Consider the following 22,761-nt stretch of genomic DNA (forward strand, 5'->3'; position numbering starts at 1 on the left):
TGTCTGTGATACACAACTGGTTCAGGTTGTAAAATGAAGGCCTACTTTTATTCACAAGTAGGTTAGGGTTTGCATTTCAAGGCTATGCAGGTGGGATCAATGGTTTGGGGGGAAAAGGTGACACTGCCCTGTTATACAGAGGGCATTGATAACACTGAAGATGGACTCCTGCTCCCAACACGTGTTGCAGGACGGAATAGAGGTGCGTTTTTCTTTTTTTTAAACTTGAACTTCACCTTTAGCACCTGCATGTATTTAGTTCCAGGTGCTGAAGGAGGTAAGGGGGAGGTGGGAGTGAGCAAGGTAAGCCAGGGCGAGGGGCGCACAGCAGTGAGGGAGCTCAGAACACAGCCTTTTACCAAAGGATTCAGCCTGCGTTCCGAGCTTCGTTATTGGCTGGCAACCCCAGCCAGGGTGCTAAAGAGGGGTGATGGAGGACAGCAATGAGCAAAATCAGAATCTATTGTTTGGGATGCAATAAAAGCAAAGATCAGAGCATAGGTACTTGCCATTGAAGAAAGGAAAAACCTGTATCAAAGAAATAACTAAAGAGAGAAACACGGGATCTAGTAAGCTTTACTAAAATCCTAGTAAAACAGTGTTCATGCTCCTGATATGCAATCTTAGCTATAATATCACAGCGAAGAAGGGAGACCCTTTGTGGGCAGGCGTGGTTGTGCTCAAAATATAGTACAGTAACAACAAATATGACCACGCTACAGACAACTCAATGTGTTTTACATATTCTAATCATTTGATAGGTTTAATAATGTGCTGGAGAAGTCACAAAGTGTATCTCAAATACTTATCAATTATAGCTTTTTATTTTAATGGCATACATATCCAACTAAAACACACATATCACATGATATACATTGTGAGACAAATATCAAAACAGTACTACTATAAAACATAAAGAGTAAAAAACAAGGTTTAACCAAAGACAAAGTTCTGAAGAAATGAACATGCATACAATAATGCTACTCAATCTAAAATATGAGTTACTACAGGGTATACTTGACATTACCCTAGAGTTTAGAACATGATTCATCAATAATCACACCTGAAAACTACATCCAGGGTATATTTGTCATTACTCTGAATTCGGAGAGATGATCAATGAATAATCATGTCTGAAAAACTATAGCTACTATAAGCATGGCGATAAACCAAGTTGACTTCGAGGATTTCAATTAAGGTGAGGCAGAATTATATATATTAAAGTAACTTAAAGAAATATGTTCAACACGAAGGAGGATAACCTGGGTGAACTGGAGCAGCAAAATCAGAAGGTATATGCAGCAGACAGACCCAATAGATAAGAGTAGGGCAGATATTTAGAGGATGGTTCCCTTCCAGCAATAGCAAAATAAAAGAGGTGATGGTTAGAAGGTTTAGAATAAATCTTAACCTCTGGCATTGTTCTGGTCAACCCTCCAGACCATCATTCTTCGCCTGCCAAGCCATTACAAAAGGGGAAAGACCATATGCAAATCAGGCCCGGTCCCGCCCCCAAAGTGGTAGTCCAGCCCAAACTGCTAGGTCACATCCCTTCTGCATGAGACCACAAGCATCCACAGACATGTTTCAACCTTGTAGGGAGTCATCAGTGAGGAGTAGCTTGGGTCTCTAGGCCCAGCAGGCACGGGACCCTTGTCTGGGCATACCCGTCACACTCGGGGAGACAAAAGCAAAACAAAAGGGGTGATGGCTGGAAGGTTTAGAATAAATCTTAACCTCTGGCATTGCTCTGGGCAACCCTCCAGACCATCGTTCTTCGCCTGCCAAGCCATTACAAAAGGGGAAAGACCATATGCAAATCAGGCCTGGTCCCACCCCCAAAGGGGTAGTCCAGCCCGAACTGCTAGGTCACATCCCTTCTGCACGAGACCACAAGCATCCCCAGACATGTTTCAACCTTGTTGGGCGTCATCAGTGAGGAGTAGCTTGGGTCTCTAGAAATGACAGTTGAAAGGTGCAGAAGACTATTTTACACTTGAAAGAAACCCAATATATTCTCTGCTTCCTTATATAATACGTTCTTGGGCACCCTGTGGAAGCGGTCATGATTGCTAGCGTACAAGAGTTCAGCAGACTCGCGCAGAATTACTAATAAAGGCACTGATCCATAAGTCCCAACTGCCCCACCATACAAGTCACACGAGGAAATCCTCAAAGGTAAGTTCAGCAACACTCTTGGGAACCTTAATGCGTTAACGTCATCAGAAAACCATAAACAACACTTCAGGGTACATCAAGGTAAGTCCTGGACATCCTAGACTACATTTCTCAGCATGCTGTGTAAAACTGCAAGATCCGCTGCAGCCATTTTCTTCTCTCAGCTCCACTTTTAACTTTAACCACATGTCGATAAGATTCAATGTTCTTCAATCTGCTCCCAGCACCAAGAGCAGATCGTCGGCAGACCTCAGCAGTAGAGAATTGGCTGAAGCCTACACAGTACACCATACAGAGCTACGTACTATAGTACGAAAAACAAACAACACATTTTTGGAATATTAGAAGGCACCAAACATAAGAACCTCTGAGCCAATGCCAAAATTCTGCCTGCCTCTAATAACTGGATATTCCAGGCCTAATGCTCGCTACTAATGGACACTTCCTCTTAGCCCTAATCAGGTGTGCTTCACATATTTGAAGGAACATCTGGCACAAAAGAGTGCAAGAACATGCACATGGCTAAAATAGCGCTTTCATATTTTCCAGATTGTATGCCCCCATAAAGCTAACGAGGAGCAGTCACTTTGCTACATAACTTGCCCTCCAAACCCGGACAGTTGGTAGGATGGTCACTACTAGTTACTCCATATTATAGGGGACCTTTGCACAGTTCAGGCAGGCTCCCATGTACATACGGCCGGCTAAGGGCTTATTCCGGGGAATAAAATCTCGCTAACAGGTTATCTCATCCCTCCAAAACTACTGTGCATCAATCACTGTCCCAACCTCTTTCTCTCGAGGGCTACCATATCCAAGCCAGATGTTACAGTTTGGAGAGGGTCCAGAGCTCACAGGGGAACGCTGGTGAGTGGTTCCTTCGCAACTCCAGGCACGCTGACTGAGGTAGCCGTGCATCATACCGGTCAGTCCACGCAAAAGCCAGTAGTCCAGATTTTTTAATTCTTTTTCTCTGGAAGGTTGTCTGAAACAACAACAGAATCCAAAATTATAAACCAGTTAGGCTCATCAAGACTATACATCATATCAGGGCCGGTCTTACAACAGATTGCACCCCCCTCCCCTCCCCTACCTGTGATCTCATACATGTGTCATGGGCTGAGCAGCAGTAGTGGGGACTATGAATTAACATAATTGTCAATGCTGGCATCTGCTGAATTTCATGAACCTCAGAAAACAGCAATAAGAGGGTCAAACCCGAACAGCCCTGGTTATGTTAGTCTGCTTTTGCTCTTCATTTTTTTTTTTAAATATAGTTTTTATTAGCATTTTTTAGGGTTATTACAACAAACATGTCATTTCAATCCGGTACCATTCCCAGAAAAAACGTTCAAACAATAACCCTTTGTCCCCCCTCCTCCCCCACCCTCCCTTAGCCAGTGAACAGGTGCCGATTTCAAGCTTATCTTGCAGGGACGCGTTGTGCATTTTTTGAGTTTGGACTGTCAAATAGATTAGTGCACATATAGTCTAGGGCTCAACCTAGCAGCACCCCATGGGGGGTGCGTGCCTTGTACAACGGATACCTATTAGGTCCCCCATATCCTCTGGACTCAAAACCCAAGCAGGCCAACAGTTCATGGGCTCACCCCTCAGGTCGATCCCTCATACTTTTCAAAGAAGGGAAGCCAGAGTTCCTCAATGTTGGATCTGGATTCATCCAGGACGTGGGTGACAAATTCCAAGTCATATATCGCCCGCACCTTCGCAACCCATTCCCTCTCATCAGGCATGTGCGGATTCCTCCACTTCTGGGCCAAGCAGCACCTGGCCGCTACGAGCATGACCTGCAACATGTGGCCCTGGGTGTCCTCCTGGTCATCACCCACCTCAATACCGAATAGAAGCAATCAGGGACAGAGGGGCCTAGAGACACCATCCACCCCCTTGACCCAGGATAGGACCTCTCCCCAATATGACTGCACCCTCGGGCAAGACCACCACATGTGCATGTAATCTCCTTTTTTCTTTTTGCATTTCAAGCAGTGTGGGTCGTAGCCCGGGCTCATTCTGGCTGTCAACTGTGGAGGGTAGTGCCATCTGTGTAAAACTTTGAGAGCTTGGTGTCTGTACTGGGGGGAGGTCGTTGAACAGTGGGCCCGGATGCACATTTGAGTCCACCTTTTATCATCTATTGTCGTGCCCAAATCTTTTTCCCATTGTGTCCGTGCTGGCGGTGGATCCCTGGGTATCGAGAGCAAGAGAAGTTTGTACAAACGAGATATGACCCCCCCTGGAGCCCTGTGTGGAGATGATCGTTTTCTCGAAGTCCGTGAGTTCCCTCCTGAGTGTGTCCCCCCATGAGGATTCGGAGTGGACTCCCTTCAGTTGAAGGTAGCGAAAAGGTGAAAGCTTGCCCAGCCCCAGGGCTTCCTCCAGGTCCAGAAGGGGCATGAAGGAGCCACCCACCCACAAGTGGCATGCCCTAACAAGGCTCGCCTCATACCACCTCTGATACGTGGCTGGCTCCGCCACCTTGGCTATGAATGGTGGCGCCCAAATGCAACTTAGTGGGGAAGGCCAGGTTGTGAGCCATCTATATAACCCCCCTCCTTCCAGACCATAGGACACCCAATACCGGGTGGTCCAGAACACACCTGGGGATGTGCACTCTGGGGACCCACAACCACTCATCGAGCGTGACCGGGGCAAGTAACCTATTGTCCAGTGCTACCCACTGCTTTTCTGACCCAGGGTTGAAATGGTCGACCAAAATCCTCAGCTGGGAGGCCCTATAATATGTATCAAAATCTGGGAATCCCACCTCACCGTCTTCCTTGGGTCTCGTTAGGACATCGTAGGAGATCCTATGTCCCCCCACACCCCCCAGAGGAACCTGAGTAGGGTACGTTTCATTGACTGTAGGAACGTGGCGAGGACCTGAGTGGGGAGCATCTGGAAGAGGAATAGGAATTTGGGAAGTATCACCATTTTGATCAGGTTGAGTCGTGCCATCCACGAGAACCCTGAGACCACCCACCTCTCTGCATCTCTTTTGACCTCAGTCCACAAAGGGGTGAAATTGCTCAGGAAGAGGTCCTTTGGGTCAGGTGTGATTTGGATTCCCAGCTGCCGGTACCCCTCTCTCTGCAATTGGAAGGGAAGACCCTCCACATACTCTCTCTCGGTGTCCGGTAATCGACCCCCCATAAAAGCCAGAGATTTTCCCAGGTTGACCTTGTACCCCGAGAGGCTCCCATAACGCTCCAGTGCCCGCAATACATGAGGGACCGTCAGTGTCGGTTTAGTAACATAGAGGAGAGCGTCGTCGGCGAACAGGCTGATCTTACAGTGGGAGCCGCCCATCTGTACTCCAGTGATAGCCTCATTGTTACCCACTGAGATCGCCCAGGGTTCCATGACAAGGGCGTATATCAGGGGGGATAGAGGACAGCCCTGTCTCGTACCTCGCTCTAGGGGGAAGGCTTCTGATTCCATCCCATTGGCAGCCACCCTGGCCGTGGGGGTGGAATATAGTACCGCCATCCATCCCAACCATCTCTGGCCCATCCCTATTGCCGAGAGGACCTCCCCCATGAAGGTCCAACTCACCTGGTCGAAGGCCTTTTCTGCGTCTAGGGACAGCAGGAGGACCCCCTCGTTCCGGGTTTCCCTTCAGTGCAGCACATGGAGGGTTTTGTGCATGTTGTCTCAGGCTTGTCTGTTTAATATGAAGCCCGACTGGTCTGGGTGAACCAGGAGGGGCAGGCATTTCTCCAGGCGAGTGGCCAGGATCCTGGCAAATATTTTAGCATCGAGGTTTGGGAGGGAGATGGGTCTGTAGGAGCCGCGTTCTGTGGGATCTTTTCCTGGCTTGGGTATTACTGAGATGAGGGCCTGTAGGAATGTGGGGGGGATAGCCTCTTTGTTGCGGATGTGGTTGAACAATTTGGCTAAGGGTTCCGTCAGCATGGGCTGGAATTGTTTATAGAAATCGGCCGTATACCCATCACCCCTGGGGGCCTTCCCTGCTTTAAGTCTCTTGATAGCTGCCTCCACCTCCTCCACCGTTATGTCCCCCTCCAAGCCCTGCAGCTCGGCCTCCGTTAAGCGGGGTAGCCGGTGTTCTTCCAGATAGGCCCGGATCTCCTCCGATGATTCCCCCTCTTGTTTTGTGTACAGGTCCCTATAAAAGGTTGCAAAGGAGCCCACTATCTCTGCCTTTTTATTGAGAGCCATGCCCTCCCCATTTTTAATAGGTCCAACCCTCCTCTCCAGTCTACAACCCCTAGCTCTACGTGCCAGTAGGGTCCCCACCCTATCCCCCTTTTCGTAGTACCTTTGTTGCATATATCTCAATTTCTTGACCACCTCCCCAATGAGGACCATGTGCAAAGCCTGGTGTTTCTCGTGCATTTCCGATAGGAGGGGCTCCTTGTCAACCCCCTCTTGGGTAAGCCTACCCCGCAGGCTCTTGAGTTCAGCCCGTATCTTGGCCTCAATGAGCCCTCTCTCCTGCTTACGCCTAGAACCCTCGGCTATAAGGAGACCACGAAAGGTGGCCTTCGTCGCCTCCCACACTGTCGCCATATCCATCTCCCCATCGTCGTTTATCTCAAAATACGCCTCCATTTCGCCACTCAGGAATTCCCTGAAGACCGGATCCCTCAAGAGCGTATCATTACACCTCCACCGGGCCGACCTGGGGGATAGGGGGAGCGACCAGTCCGCCACAAGAAGCTCATGGCCGGACCATGTTATTGCCTCAACCCTCGGGGCTGTAGCCACCCCACTCCCCTCTTTAGAAGTCAAAAGGAAATCGATTCTGGTGTAGGTGTGGTGTGGGGGGGAAAAGAATGTGTATCCCCCGGGCTCGAGGTGTGTCCCTCGCCAGACGTCCTCCCAGTAGTGTTCTCTCAGCAGGGTCTGGAGCGTTAGGTTGTCTTTGGTTATCCCTTTCGGTTCAGTCACCCTTGTCGTCTACCAGTCCAACCCGGGGTCCATTATGAGATTGAAGTCGCCCCCCAGTATCATGGCCCCCTCAGCCCATTAATCCATTACCCCCAGAATCTGGGTTAGGAAACCTATCTGGCCTGAGTTGGGAGCGTAGAGGGTGGCTAGGGTTATGCGTTCCCCTTCGTAAGTACCCTTGATCCCCAGGAACCTCCCCCCAAAGCCTCTCTTGGTTTCTGTATTAGTAAGGTGGAGTGTTTTGCTCAAGAGAATCCCCACGCCCTCCTTCTTCGAGCGTCTGTGAGAGGCCCAGAAGTTGGCACCGATGTCCTTCCCCCTGATGGGTGATTCCTTCCCCTGTCTGTAATGGGTTTCTTGGAGGAACAGCACCATTAGCTGCTGTTTGCGGAACATATTACTGGTCAGGGACCTCTTGTTTTGTGAATTGAGGCCCTTGACATTGAGTGTGCCTATCTTGCCTTCAACCATTGTCGTCTAGGTAGTCCATCTCTAACTTCACCGTAGTATAATGCTTGCGTGTGGCCTTCTGAAAAATGGAAGATTCCTGTTTGCACTGGCTAGTCCCCCCACACCCCCCGTGGACCCCTCTAAACGTTCCCATTTTGGCCTTGATGATGGTCGTTTTCCCCTCTCCCCCCTGCCCTTCCCCCCCCGACTTGAGGCGTTCGTCCATGTCACCCGATCTCCTTCGGGGACGGTCAACGAACCACCAAGGACTCTACCCCATCCCCAGGTAGTGTAAACGTGTGGATAACACATTCTCTTTAAGTTAGAATGAACGCGTGTGAACCTTTAAACCAAACCCTGCTCCCTCAGTCCCCCGTGTCCCCAGGCGCGGGCCCGACACAGAGGTCCATCGAACCAAACAACAAACATTAAGAAAAGTTACAGTCACTTCAGGTGATCCTCAGAGGCCGATGATGGGTGCCTGGTTTTTTTAAACTTGCGTGGCCCCTTGACCTTGGTCTTTCCACTGGGTTGTCCCAGACTGTCGCGGCCCCGCGGTGGGTTCCTGGCCTCACCCCCAGCTCCGCTGAATGGACCAGCACGATCTCCCACCAGGTCACCAGGTCACCAGTGGTACGCAAGATGTCCTCCTCCGTCACCAGGTGGTGTCTTTCCCCCGACCACTCGAATGCCAGGTAGAAGGGGTGGCCCCAGCGATATCTGAGCCCCTTACCCTGTAACCATCTGGTAAGGGCTCCACATTTCTTTCTCATTGCGAGGGTGAGGGCCGAGAGGTCCTGGTAGATTGCCACCTTAGAGTCTCCGTATTGGATATCACCGAAGTTCCTCGTCTTCTCTAGGATCCTGGCTTTGTCCCTATAGTAATGCAGTCGGGTCAGCACCGACCTCGAGCCTCTACCACCTCTGCCGGCTCAATGCACCCTGTCAAATTTAATCTCGATGTCGGCCTCCGCCCCCATGACGATTCTTATGATGTCGTGGACCTTGCCTTCCAGTGCCTGCGGGCTCTCCCCTTCGGACTCCACAAGGCCAAAAATGCGCAAGTTGTTCCTCCTTTCCCTGTTCTCCATGTCGTCCACCTTGAACCGTAGTTCCTCCTCCCTTCGATGTATCTCCTGGAACCTGGCCCCCATTTGCGTCTCCAAGATGGCCGTGGAGAGCTGGTTGTTCTCGACTCCCTCCACGCGGTCTTCCAGGGTGGTGACCTTAGTGGTGAGGTCGGCCAACTTAGCACCCATGTCGGTTCGAATCCCACGTATCTCCTCCAAAATCATCTGGATGTTATTTTGGATGGCCCCCAGGTCGGGAGGCGGCACCGATGGGGACCCGGCGGCCATTTTGTCCCCTCTGGCCGCAAACTGATACTTGGAAAGGGCCTCCTTCCAACTCATGGGATGTTGGTTGCGGCAGAGTGTGTGGGGAGGGACGCCGGGTGGAGGGGGTGCCCTCGGAGTGACTGTCTATGGTTGTGCCAGCCGAATAACTCAAGGGGTTCAGCGCCAGTGGGAAAGCGGCCAATTCATGAAGTCCTGGCCCGAGGGCCTCTCACCTCGCGTGTGCCTTCTCCAGTGCCTTCTTCAGCGTCCCCAGCCGGATTTAGTGTGGGCGCGCTCCCGCGACGGCCCGGGCTGTGGAGTTCTGATGTGCGGTTAGGTGGGCCCGTTCAACCCTGTGGGTGGGTGGAGTGTCGGGGCTATTCAGTGCGCGTTCAGCGCCTCAGGTGTCTTCGTTCAATGTCGAGCGCGGCCTCGCGCCGGCTCCGTGCCGCCTGGCCACATCCGGGGACGGGGCACCAGGGGCCCCGGGGTGCGGTGGAACCTCCGGGGTTCCCCACCTCCGGCTTCTCCTCGCTCCGAGTGGGTACTCCCTCCGCAGACTTCGCCGCTCCTGTGCTCTGCTGCGGCCTTGTGTTGTTGTTCGCAACCGCAGGAGGAGGGGCTGCGGAGACCTCGGACGGTCGAACTCGGTCCGTGGGTGTCGTAGAAACTCCTGGTTTGGACCCCATGGGTGGGCAGGGGATCACACAGCCTTTTTTGAGATGCTTGCGAGAGATGGGCTCCTTCTTCCTGCTAAACTCCGCAAAATTCCCGGGGCTGGGTGCAGAGCTGTCGGCTCAGGCGGCCATCTTGCCTGCGCCCCCTGGTGGCCTCTTGCTCTTCATTTTTAGTAACAATGACCAGTTTGCTTCTGTGACTCAGGTCAGAGAATCGACAATTTCAGATCTACACTGTCATTCGTATGACCTCAAACATTTAGCCACTCTTAAAAGGTGATGAACTGGTCTTGAACAGTGTTACTCAACCTCCAAGAACAAGCATACCCACCGATAGCTGTACAAGCCCGTCTATCTCAGCATTAAAATACATGCATTTATGCACTATTTATTGCATCAAATATTTCATGGGAAGTTAAATATATTTAGGAGGGACACATAAACAATATCACTACTCCATGTGAGTGGTAAGGTCTACTTTAAACATATGCAGAGAGTTGACATTCATGTACAATTCAACATAGCTCCCAATGTTAATGTTGGAGAGGTGGCGTTCTAAAATTATGACATTACAATGTGGACTTTACATTGAAACACACTGCAGTGCATTACCCCAGCAGAGAAATGGCAGTTCGAGTATTGGGGTTTGTTTCACTCATGCTCGCAAACTCTCAAAATTCTTAAATGTTTCCTTCGTGATCACTCATTTTAGCTCCCGACAGCACTGTGAAACTGTAAAATCGCAAAGAAAAACAATGTCTACCATTCCAACATAAATACAAAAACAATCAAATTCTTAAAGGGTGGAAGGCAACCTTTTCTTGGGACTCGTTAAGTTTACTTTTTGCAAATTACTAGTTGCGTGCTGCTTGAATAACAGCGGCCCTTGCACATTGTGCAGTGTATAGACAAATTTAATTTCAAGAGACTTGGAGTACTGCGGGTATCAGGGGAAGCATCTCCAGTGTACCCCAAGCGTAGTGCGCTTTGCCCTCCACCCTCACCCCCCAGCCTTGCAGTCCTGCGCTTTTTCACATTCTCCATTATGGTAAAGAACATTGTCCCGAGCTTGGGAGAGAAATGGACTATGCAGAAGGAGCTGCCTCCCCAGGGTGTGTTTAGCTGCTGGTGTATCAAATGCAGAAATGGGTGGCATCAAGAGCCACACGCTCTGAAACATCTTTTGCGCACTGGTTGGTCACACGACAGAAAGTGTGAGCAGGTGATTCCCCAACACTTGAACCATTCTTTAGAGACCTGGCTTTGATTAATGTGGCATTAGCTAGTCATGGCCATTTCCCAGCATTTGTGTTTAGTTTAGTTTAGTTTAGTTTCTTTATTTATAAAGCGCGTCCGAACCCTCAGGTAGCTGGGCGCATAATCATGTGCACAGCAGAGTTACATATCGTTACACGAACATCATAATACAGCAGACAGAGCATACATTAGTCCAGGCCCTGAATGTTTACATACAAGAGTAGAATATACAGAGAATGGAAAGTACAGAGAATAGGCACAAAGTAGTTACAGTGGCGAGTGAAGACCGGGTTACAGGTTGGTCCTGAATAGGCTGTCAATAGAGTAAACATTACTGCAGGTAGAGCGAGACGGAAGGCCGGTCGTGTCGGTGAGAGTCTAGATGTTTAGGTTAGTAGCCATGATTTTACCATGGCTCTGAATGGCCAGAACGCGGTTTCCGATCTAATTGTAGGAGGGAGGGTGTTCCAACATTGTGCTGCGAGCACTGGGAAACTGTGTGTTACCTGCGTGGCACCTGGGTGTTAAAGGAGATCGGAAGCTGCACTGTGCAGGGTATTTTAAAGGCCATGGATTGATGCTACAGCATGTCGCCCCCAATGGAACAAAGAAAGTAAAGCATGCATCCTGCAAGTCTGGGTATTTGCTTTATACAGAAGACGGGCCAACCGTCCACATCGACGATTTCTACTGTAGTTGCTGAGTCGCTTTCCCAAGCCAGCTGCAGTGCAGACTTCGCTCAGCTTTTGGTCCAGCGCTTGCATCCATCCTTCACACCATCATTCACAAGGCACGTTCGTGTAGGTGTTTGTTTAACTCGTTAGACTAGCGTGATTGCTATTCCAAACAAAAGAAGCACAACGACAAAGAAGAGTATAAGACAAGTCTGAGCGAACAGTAAAATGTATGAAACTCTTTCACTAAAATAAAGTCAGCCGTGCATGTCCAGGAAAGAGGGAATGATGAACAATATGCTTGTGAGCGGGAACTAGGGGGCGTACTAACCCCCAAACCGGCCCAAGCGAGGTACCGGCCCACAGGGATGCAGCAATAGGCCTCAGCTGCGAGGACGGGAGCAGGAGAAAAGAAGTGTGCTTGCCTCAGCAGGCTGTAGTTACTGCCGGGTTTCCTGAAACAAGGCCAATCAGCGAGGGCAGGATGCAGCAACTGTTTGTATTTGCTGATTCTGCTGCTGCTTGGCAGTGTGTGCTTGTGATGGGAACAACTTCAGGATTTAGTGACCCACTCGCTCCTCTTTTCTGGAATGGCCGGGGCATGCCCAGGAAGGAGGGAACGACAAACAATATGCTCGGGAACGGGAACTAGGGGGGCGTATTAACCCCCAAACCAGCCCACGTGTGGTACTGGCCCCCAGGGCCTCGTCCTAGAAGTGATTTTGGCCTGGCTATGGTCTGAATGGTTGACGGACGGACCAATCCAACCCCACTGGAACTTGTAACTGGCTGAGATCTGCTGACGATGACACTCTGCCCAGGTCTTCCGAGAAACGGCCTTTTGATCTCCTGAGGAGAGTCCACCACCAGTGCTCGCTTCCTTTTTCATGACTACTTGAGCCTTGACAAAAGTGTCTAGCTTTGTGGCCTCCAGAGACCGTTGTTGGTTGGCCCAGTCATCTCCGCAATACCATTTAAAAAATAAATAAAACACCTATGCGGCAGTAGGCCTCAGCTGCGAGGACGGGAGCAGGAGGAAAGAAGTGTGCTTGCCTCGGGTGGCTGTAGTTACTGCCGGATTTCCTGAAACAAGGCCCAATCAGCAACTGTTTTTATTTGCTGATTCCACTGCTGCTTGGCAGTGTGTCCTTTTGATGGGAACAACTTCAGGATTTAGTGACCCAATCGCTCCTCTTTTCTGTAATGCCGGGGCCGACAACACCAGCCAGCCCCAATCGATCCACACTTCAGTGTCAGTGCGCGCCCATAGCCTAGAGGAGGGCACACAGCACGTGCGCCCATGGGCCTGGCTGGCGTCAGCGGTGCCGGCGCCACCTGGGGCCTGGGGAAGTTAATAAAGTAACAAATGTTGCTAATTTATTTACCAATTGGCATGCCCTGCCTGAGGGCCGAGGCCAGGCCTGTTTCTTGTCCCGGGCGAGGCGGGCAACTCTCCGGGGTGCAATAGCCCTTCGGGGCGCAATTGCCGCGGTCCCTGGAGCCTCGGGAGGGGATGGAATTCCCCAGTTTGTGAGGCGGCGTAATGATGTGGGGAAAGTACTACGTGACATTACAGAAGTCAGAGGCTCCCTCTGACCACCTTCACGCCACTTGGGGTGGGGGGCATAAGCACACCAATAAAAACACTTTAGGTCCCCCTGCAGCTAACACCAGCCCCTTCCATGACAGTGCCGGCAGGACACTGCTAATGGTGGCCCATTAGTCACTAAATGGTTTCAGGCTGGCATTGAGATGGGAGGGGAGGTGCAGTGGGCTGTGGGGAATGGGTGTGCCTTGCAGAGACGCACCGTGGGCCCCGACACGGTACAAACAGAGACCTGTTTGGGCCCATGGTGCATCCCTGCAAGCCCAGAAAATGGGCAAAATAATAGTTTAAAGCAGCACTATTTCTTTCATGCCGCTTCTTTTCCAAACTATGGGGGTCATTACGAGGTTGGAGGTAGCCACCCCTTACCGCATACCGGGTCCGGGTTCCCTGAATGGGGAATTACTGGGCCATTCCAACCTTGGAGGACCCAGTATTTCTCCATTCAGGGAACCCATCTCCATTCGAGCCCCCATAGGGCTCAATGGGAATGGGGACCATGCTAACAACGGGCCCATCAATAACGGGTCCGTTGTTAGCATTCTGTTCCTTTAGCATTCTGGTAAAACCAGCCGCCCTTAGCGGGACCTGCTAAAGGACCTCATAATGCGGCGGTAAGGGGTTAACGGCACCGGCACCTTTACCGGCGCCGTTAACCACTTACCTCCAACCTCGTAATGACCCCCAATATATCATTTACACTTTAAAACACTTCCATGGCACTGGTGATGAGTTACTCCACTATGCGGATAATAGTTTTGACCAGTGTTGCTGAGTAAATATTCTTTAAGCCATGAACCAGTTTATTTATTTATTTATGCAGTGTTTGTCGGGTATATGGAGACGGATAATTTATTTACCTGTATCCGACACACATTGCATAAATAAATAAATATGCAGGTACCCGACAAACATTGCATGAATAAAAAAATAATCCTGGTCCATGTATCCTTACAACAGTCAAGACTTTACTGTATCAAAGCATACACTTGATTCCCATTCAAAGAATGTTAAAGTGATTGTTTATTGGGTTCAGGTGTCTCCTTGTCATTGACCTTTTGGCTTAGGTTGCCTCCAAACCCCCTTCAGCATCTTGCGTTCTTTGTTGGTTGTATATACTGCATCCTGTGCCATGTTCATGGTCTCTTGGTTCGCCCAGTCCTCATTATCTGCAGCCTAAGTGGGACTGGGGCATAAAATCGTCTTGGGCACCAGTGATGAGGTGGCCCACCGTTGCAAATGGCAATTCATTCCTTGTGTGACTGACTGTTTGACTTTGGGTAGGAGTTCCTTAACGGTGTAGTGTGGTAGTGGTGCGCGGGGTTGCGGTGGGAGTGGAGCGCGCGGTGCGGTGGGAGTGGAGCATGGGATGGAGTGTGGGGGGGCGCATTCCTAGTGTTTCGCCCTGGGCACCAAATGGACTAGAAACTGCCCTGGCCGAGGCCACAGCCTGCAGCAGTGCCAGCGGTAGAATACACGTGTAACACGTTTGTTTCCTAACATTATAAAAATTAATAGGCACATTCATTTTTATAATTTTAGGAAACAAACGTGTTACATGTGTAATCTAGCACTGGCACTGTGGACTTCTGGTGCAGCGCCCCCTAGAGGCTGACTGACGTCAGGCAGCCGCCTGGGCTGCCTGAAGCAAAGACCGGCCCTGCATCATATCATCGATTACATTAATAAACACACACGAGAATCTTTACAAGAATTGAATCAAGTAGGTTGGATTGTTATTTCTTCGGTTGGTGGATCTTGAACAGCCTATGATACGTTAGAAGGCTTCAGCCTTGATTGCAGATATAGATGGGAAACAGCATTCAAACAGGTGGACCTCAACTTCATGGGAAATTTACAGTAGGGTCAAACCTCGTAAGACTAGTACAAGCAACTCTTAAAATCCTCCTGAGACAATATTAAGATAAATGGCAAAGGCTGTCTGTTTGAAATAGTTCTGTTGCAGAAGGGGGCGAAATGGGAATTTTCACATTCCCCTTTTTGTTTTACAATTCTACAAAAGTAATTTACCCAAAGTCAGAGATAACAGAGGCCTGTTAGGGAGAGTTTTCAAAATGTGCTAATTCCTCTCTACCTTAGAGACCCCCAGCTCTTTTGCTGAACTTTGGGACTCTGTACTTTTTAATTCTGTTCGTTTTCTATATTTATTTCTTTTGGTTATGGAGTTTTAGACAACTCCATAGGCATCATCTTTTTTATGTGTGTCACACAGCACCCCCAGTGCAGTGATACAGGGATGTCTTTTCAGAAGGTTTAAATGTCTTCCAAAAGGTTTAAATTCCTTCTCTGGGATAAACTATTGTTTCCCAGAGAATGTAAGGTTAAATTGACTTTATTAGTCTTTTTAAATTCCTAGACCCAGCCCACACTATCTTCCAATAGAGTGCTGGAGGGGCTACCTAGTATCCCCTGTGTCTAGAAACTCATGTAGCAGTCAAATGCTACCCTTTTCTATCGAAATGGCTGGTGGCAGTGGTTTTACAAAAAACGACCATGATTTTTCCCGACCGCGAACACCGGGAGCTACAAATCGCGGGAGCCATGTTTTTCAAGATGGCGCCTTAAGCCCCTTTGTTGAAAAGGGTCCTGGTCTTCTTTTTTCGCCATTTCTTTTTGGAAAGATCCTTCTAGTGTTTGTCTCTGTGCGCCAAACCAGGTTTGGTCCCTTTGTTTCCATGCCTTTGGTGGGCTTCAGGACTAAAGACTGCCTCTGGCGTCTGAGTGTCTGGGGTGGGCAAGAAGTAAGGGAGGTGCCCAAAACTCCCTGTGCTTAGTCTCATAGGAGACCCAAATGCACTCTGGCGTGATTGGCTGGCTGACTGTCCAGCAAGGACAGCCACCCTGCTGGGTGAGTGGCAGCTAGGCTGGAATGAATGGGAGAAAACTGTTTAAAAGGAGAGTCTCTTGGACTGGAAAGCAGAGTCGACCACTGGAACAAAAGAAACAAAGACGAGCTGGAAGAGGACAACTGCTGCAACTCCTGGACCATTGGTTTGCCGGGTGAAACCCTCCTCCAGGTCCGAATTGTCAAAGTTCCTTTTGACTGAGAACCCCCTTCAAGGATGACTTCTTCCTTTGAGTTGTTGGGACCAATCAACTCGTAAGCCACCTGGATACCATTCTCAGAGCTGATTAGGATTAACCAGGGGGAAGGACACCAGCTTGTGTGCTTGATGAACAGCTACTCGAACTGAAGTGACTCCATTTTGTCCGCATTTTCCAACGATCCCATTCAGTGCAGGAGTCCCCCGACGTCCTCCCTATTGTCCCCATGACTGAGGCTCAGGAACAGTGAGATCTGTAAGAACTGCCAGGAACCAACGTCTTCAGCTGCATCTTTGCTTCATACTAAGGTACTGTGCCAACCCGATTGAGAGAACGCTTCTCTCGCAGTGAAAGTTCGTGGAACTTTCCCAACTTGCAGGCCTAATAAGCTTGTGACCCAACACATGATTCTTTTTCGTACAAACTACTTCTGAGAACTTCGACAAAGACTTTACTGTTTACTTCAAGAACTGCTCTTTCCCATCCAAGACACTAACTAGTCCATAGACTTTGGCCTAGGCCTATTGAACTGAATCAAGTCCTCTAGTGAACTATAACTATTTGCACTGTCTAAGAAAGTGTTTGTGATCTATTCTGCTAACTCGTGCCTTTTGACTCCCATTGAAAGTGACTGAAATGCCATTTTGCTCCTATTTCAGGGGAGCCTAATTTGTTCAGAAACTTATTGGTTTGCTATTGAAGTGCGTTTGTGTACAATATTAAGTTGCCTCCTTCTAGTGAATGTTTTCTAAACGATTGTGTAATAAATTAATAAGTGCTTTCCCAAGAAACCTTGAGAGTGTCTACTTGAACCACTGTGATTGTAAGACCTCTATGTAACCTCTTGTACTGCTCACATTCCCTCTTGAGATAAGCCTGGCTGCTCAGCTCGCTACCACAAAACTGTGTAATACAGACTTATACCAAAAGTTTGTTTTTGCTTACACCTGTAGTCCTAATTGTATGTGGTGGTCCCAGAGGGTACTGCATGCAATTCTGCTAACATGGCCCCAGAGGTATAGTGTACCACAACATTTTATACAAGCCCGATTCGCAAATATTTTCATTGGCTGCACATCAGGAGATACCCATGAGCAGAGGTATAAGGCATCAGGTATAAGGTAGCAGAATTCACCATGGTACCGTAAACCCAATTCTCAAAGCCTAAAACTGCACATGCACATCTGGAGATGCCTAGAGCACCCGTTAAATGCACTTGAGAAAATGTTTATGAATCTTATTTACATGTGAGGATCTCCAAATGTACATACGTTTAGGCTTTCGGAATCAGGCATAAGTTAGGAAGTGCAAATTAGCAATGCCCACGGGGGCAGAAGCAGGCCAATGGCATTGCTCAATTGGGACAATAAGCATGCAGGGCAGAGGGAGACTTGCATTATACCAAGACTCCACTGCGAGGCAGTGGGAAGCAAACTTCTTCTCTGATGAGATGCAGGAAGCAGACAAAGAGAGACCACACCACCTCCCGGAACAGACTGCAGGTGCATCTCATGAATGAAAGAGGTATGTGGTTGCTCAAGGGAGTTGTGAGGTGGGCGGCAAGGTCAAACAGACCCCAAGGCAGGTGACAACCTAGCAACCTAAGGTGGGGTGAAAGCCTAATTACCGCCAAGGTGGGGCAAAAGCCTACCAACACCAAGGTGGGGTGTGAACTAATAACCGGGGGGCAGAGTGAGAGCCTGTCAACCCAAAGGCGGAGTGAAAGCCTAATGACCCAAGAGCGGGTTGAAAACCAAACAACCTCAAGGTGGGGTGCGAACCAAACTAGCCCAAGGCAGGGAGAGAAGCATCCTACCCCAAGGTAGCGTAAACGTAATTCAGCCCTGAGGTGGGCCAAAAAGAGGAGACATCCAACGTGCTGTGTGAAATCAGAGACCAGTGGAAGGGAAAATCAAGAGGAAGGGGGAGAGGTTATTACAAGAAGCATTTGACTATGAGCCCAGGGACAACCAGGAACATGATTTACAAGTCCAAATAATCCAAAGGGGATCAGACACCCGAGACTGGTACAAAGTGTGCTACAAACCAAGAAGGGACAGAAAACGAGGGAAGAAGGGACATTGATTTAAACTGAACTCACAACCCAGAACAGGGGAGGTGAAAAGAGTCTTTGTGATAACTGAAGAGATGTTGTGCTTATTGAGAGACTTCAGAATAACTGAACGACAGGGCCAAGGTCGCCTTTTTGAAGAAAGAAACAGAACAGTGGTTCAGAAGCCAACCACCATGTAATCCTTGGGAAATAGGCCATAAAGCTTTGCTTTTACTCCTCTGTATTAGTGGTAGGGACAGGAATCAGGGTGGATTAGCTTTTGGACGACGGGCAGAGGTTGTGTTTTTGGACATCCTGACAAGCACTCTTTTGACAGTTAGGGACAGAAAGGATTGGCCTGAATAAAAAGACCTGTCATTAAAAATGCCAGCTGTCAGTCTCCTGATTCTGACTTATCAGAGCGGCTTATTCAGCCATATTGAAAAAATGAATATCTGACTGCATCTCCTGTATCACTTTCACCTGATTCCGGTTGAGTTACTCATCAGCAGATACAAATAAATTCACCTGGGATGATTGCAAACCTCCCGCCCCTAGGCATGTACCATTTAAATTGAGAGAAGTGTTTGGGATTTTGCAAACAGATATGGCTAGATATTGTTAAACATTGCAACTGCAGGTCTTTTCAAAAATGAAAAAATGCTGACCAACCAGAGGTGTGGCAAGTGGAATAATCCCAGACGCCTGCCATGGTTTCCCAAGTGCTCCCAGCTAGAAATGGCTACTGTGAGCCTGGTGATCCATTCAACACAAAGGATCTGAGACAAAGCTCCAATTAAAAGCCATTTTACCTCCTTTGAAGGACGTTTGGCCGATCCTTTGTAATATTCCTGATTTTACTACTTTTCAAATAGGCAGCACATCTACTGGAGGCCGCCAGAGTAATGATTACCTCCTTCTGGAAGCAGGTCTGCTGTGGTCTGTTTCTCAGAAAATGTGTTATATAATGACATAGATACCATACCAGTAACACAGTCACCAGCAGACACCACTCTCCCTGTCCATTTTGTTCATGAGCTCTTCTTTTTTCAAATTGATTTTTAATGGATATTCTTCACAAGCACTGCACCTTAACCTGTATTTGAACTTTTTTGGAAGGATCGCAAGTGAAACCAAAAATAGGTAATTAACATGTAGGAACAATGATTATAGAGATACAGATTTATTAAGGACAAGACAACTGTGTGAAGAAAACATGTAAAAGAAGTTTCCTTTTCAAGTGGCACATGATTCAGAAATATGAGTAACATTGAAGAGAGGGGGGGTGAGCAACATGAGAGCTGATGTGTGGCCAGTGGTTCACACATAACACGTTGTCAAGACTTAACAATGATTAATTAACTATTAACATTAATTCACTAAGGAAGCCAAAGAGGTCCTCCTCAATCTCCCAGACACCCTTCACAACATACAACTCACCTTCAAGAAAGCCTGCATCACCTACAAAGCTGTAATGTCCAAGATGCCATGTACCTATCTGAAAAGAACACGATCCCTGGAGGTCTTCCCAACACCCGGAGCCAAGATATCACTAGTCTGGAGTCCAAGAAGTGCAAGAAGAAGACCAGAAACAAGAACTCTCCTGCTATGCTCCCATGCTGTGGAACGGTATCATGCGAACATGCCGAAAAAGAAAAAAACCACATGCTCGTTTACTGTGCATTTGCAGTAGACGAAAATGCCTAATCCCCATGTTATCGCACAAGGGGAATCGGGGGTTGTGGGAGTATCCCCCACTCCTCGTGTGCAGTATGACAGGTTCAGCAGTTGTGGGGGTGTCCACCACACTTGCAGGATAGGGATTGTCTCATTCTACAATGGCACAAATATACATGCCCACAGCAGCGAAAAGGGCGCTGCATTTCTGTTGAGCGGTGCATGTTTTGAATACAGAGCACTTACTTTGCTACTGAATTGTTCCTGGATAGTTCATGTTACTGCCACCTTAAGGGCTTAGGAAACGCCCATCCAGGAAGCAGGACTCATAAAATCAGAGTGCCCGAAAAGGGCGCTGCATTTCTGTTGAGCTGTTGGGCTGGACGCTGGGCAATCGGATAATTCCTCTCACAGAGGGCCTTGGAGACCGTAGCCCCATGCCGTACTCTGACATTTTAACACACATGCTCATGTCTACGTCCGACTAACATTTGAACTGCACTCTCAACTCAACAGGTGACTACTAACTGTTACCAAATCGTCTTACATGCTGTAAATCCTATCATACTGTTTATATACTAAGCGACAGGACGGGGGAGGAGAGTCGGACTCTGGCAGCTCCTCAAGCAGCCGGGCGTGCCCCGCTCTGTACGCTTGAACGAAGTGGAAGTTTCTTCTTTTCATTATATAACTAACTGTAACAGAGTCTACATAGTTTGGTGGGCGATCTTTGGCTGTGATGAGTGGATTGGTATTTAAAACGGTCGGGGGCTGCGATGGTGCCTCTCCCCCTTCTGGAGATATCAGCAAATTATTGGAATTTGCCTTTGAGTTGAGAGGTTTTGCCGGTCTAGCATTTAGCAAAGAGTATTATATTAAATATTTATACCCCGAGATAGGGGGAATCTTTTTTATATTGAATTAAGTACTGCCTGCTGGCAGTGAATTGCTATTTTACATTTTCAATATTACTGTCAGTTTCCAATCCACTTGCACTTTGCATTGAGGCTAAAACTTTATATTGTCAACACTATAGAATGTTTAAATCAGATTTGCACTTTTTACTGAGAATTTTACATTGACACTTGACATTGATAAAACTATTGATTGTTTACACAGCACATGCACTTTAACAGAGAGTTTTGTTGTTTGCATTTGATGACTCAATCTAAGAGTGGGAGCCTGGTACTCTATTGAGATTGGGACAAGAAGTGGAGACAGATCAAATTGGTACCCCCGCTGGAGAATCTGACCGGGAGCAGAAATACATAGCTTGTAGATGTATTACTTTGTGATATAGTACAGAATACTCAGGATAGCTCCCAAATTAAGATCGCAGAAGGGGAGAAGGAACAAAGGTATAAAAGGAATTACCCCTAGTAAGGTTTCGGTAAAACAAACTACTGAAGAGAATTCGAAAATAACAGGGGGAATGACCACTCAAAATTAGAACAACCTCAAATTTGGGACTTTTTGACTAAGAAAAAAGGTGGTGAAGGAATGCTCTACTGTAGTAGATAATAACTTTCTACTTAATCTTTGTAAAGATGTATGGCACCAATCTATGGGTCATCCAATAGGTCCCCCAATAAATGATAATATACTTTTATCAAATATGCAACATGACTTCTGTAGACACTCTATGGGACTGGCTATTGGAGGGGATAGACTACAAACTGAGAAAAGTATGGAGAACCTGGCAGACATGAATAATATAATTGCCAATAATTTGCCTATAACCCCTGATTTGGAAAAATTGGTGAGCGATAATATCTCGTTAGAGGAAGAAGTAAACGATTCTTGGTGTGGTTCTGATTTAGTGGTTGATAGCACTCTTAGCCTAAATGGGAAAATTGATGCATTAATGACTACTGTTGATATTCTTTTGGGCGTCTGCACCAAGATGATGAATGAACAGTAGATGCTGAAAGAGATGGTGGTGGTGATGCATGAGAATAACATCAAAATAAAGGTGCAAGTGGAGGAGGACAAACAAAGGGCAAATACGGAAGTAAATGTGAGCATACATGAACACAATGGAGATTAATTGAGTGCACTTTGTGTGTTGGTAAATGAAGAAGAGGATGGGAATAATGTAGAAGGGACAAATGGAATAGCGACACATAGTATGGCTACAGACTTTGAAAGTAGTAGAATAATGGAGAGTGAGGTGGTAGGGGGAATCTCACACTCTCAGGGACACAAAAGAAAATATCCAAAAGGCAACAAAAGCAAAGTGGTTAAGCCCAGAAAAAAGAATATAGTCAAAAAGAATAGTATTGCCTTGACTGAGACTTCCTTAAATGATATAGAATGTATTGAGGTTATAAATAGATTTGAGCTCAACCGTAATAAGGAAGAGTATATAACAGGTGGTAAAATACAGAGACAAATGGAAGGGGATTTGAAAGATTGGTTAAAGGGAAAGGGGAAGGGAACGGGTAAGAAGGAGACACCCGAGAGTGAGGAATCTAATACAATCATTTTGGACAATAGTGATCAAATTGTAAATGCCTGTGGGGTTGATGAGGGAAATGGTGAGGAGTTAGAGGAAATGGAGGTAGGGATACGTGCCATTGATGTACAGTTAAATATGGAAAGGGCTGATTTAAGTCCCCGAGCTAGGGGGATGTCATGATCTCTGCTTCCAAAAGGTCAGGGTTTTCCCAACTCCCTTGGAAGCAGATTCATAACCCAGGTTCCGAGTGCCAACCAGTCCCATTTGGGACCTTTTGGACCCAGTCCTGGCGCCAGTGGCACCAGGCTCACAAATATGCCCAGTCCCAGCGCTGGAAGCGCCGGGCACATAATGCTTGGGTGGACTTAACTGCAGCAGACCATGCTGCTTACTTGC

The 22,761-nt window shown here is 47.9% G+C and overlaps 1 long non-coding RNA gene across 1 annotated transcript; it reads right to left on the bottom strand.

Moving 5' to 3' along the window:
- Positions 1 to 805: 805 nt before the first annotated feature.
- LOC138520998 (uncharacterized) lies at positions 806 to 20,162 on the bottom strand. Its single transcript, XR_011282906.1, has 2 exons — positions 19,671 to 20,162; positions 806 to 3,163 (listed from the first exon to the last, which is right to left on the bottom strand). It is a non-coding gene; the product is annotated as an uncharacterized lncRNA (long non-coding RNA).
- Positions 20,163 to 22,761: the final 2,599 nt, after the last annotated feature.

Source organism: Ambystoma mexicanum, chromosome 13 (assembly GCF_040938575.1).
Source record: "Ambystoma mexicanum isolate Mex_15411 chromosome 13, UKY_AmexF1_1, whole genome shotgun sequence".
NCBI classification, from domain to species: domain Eukaryota; kingdom Metazoa; phylum Chordata; class Amphibia; order Caudata; family Ambystomatidae; genus Ambystoma; species Ambystoma mexicanum.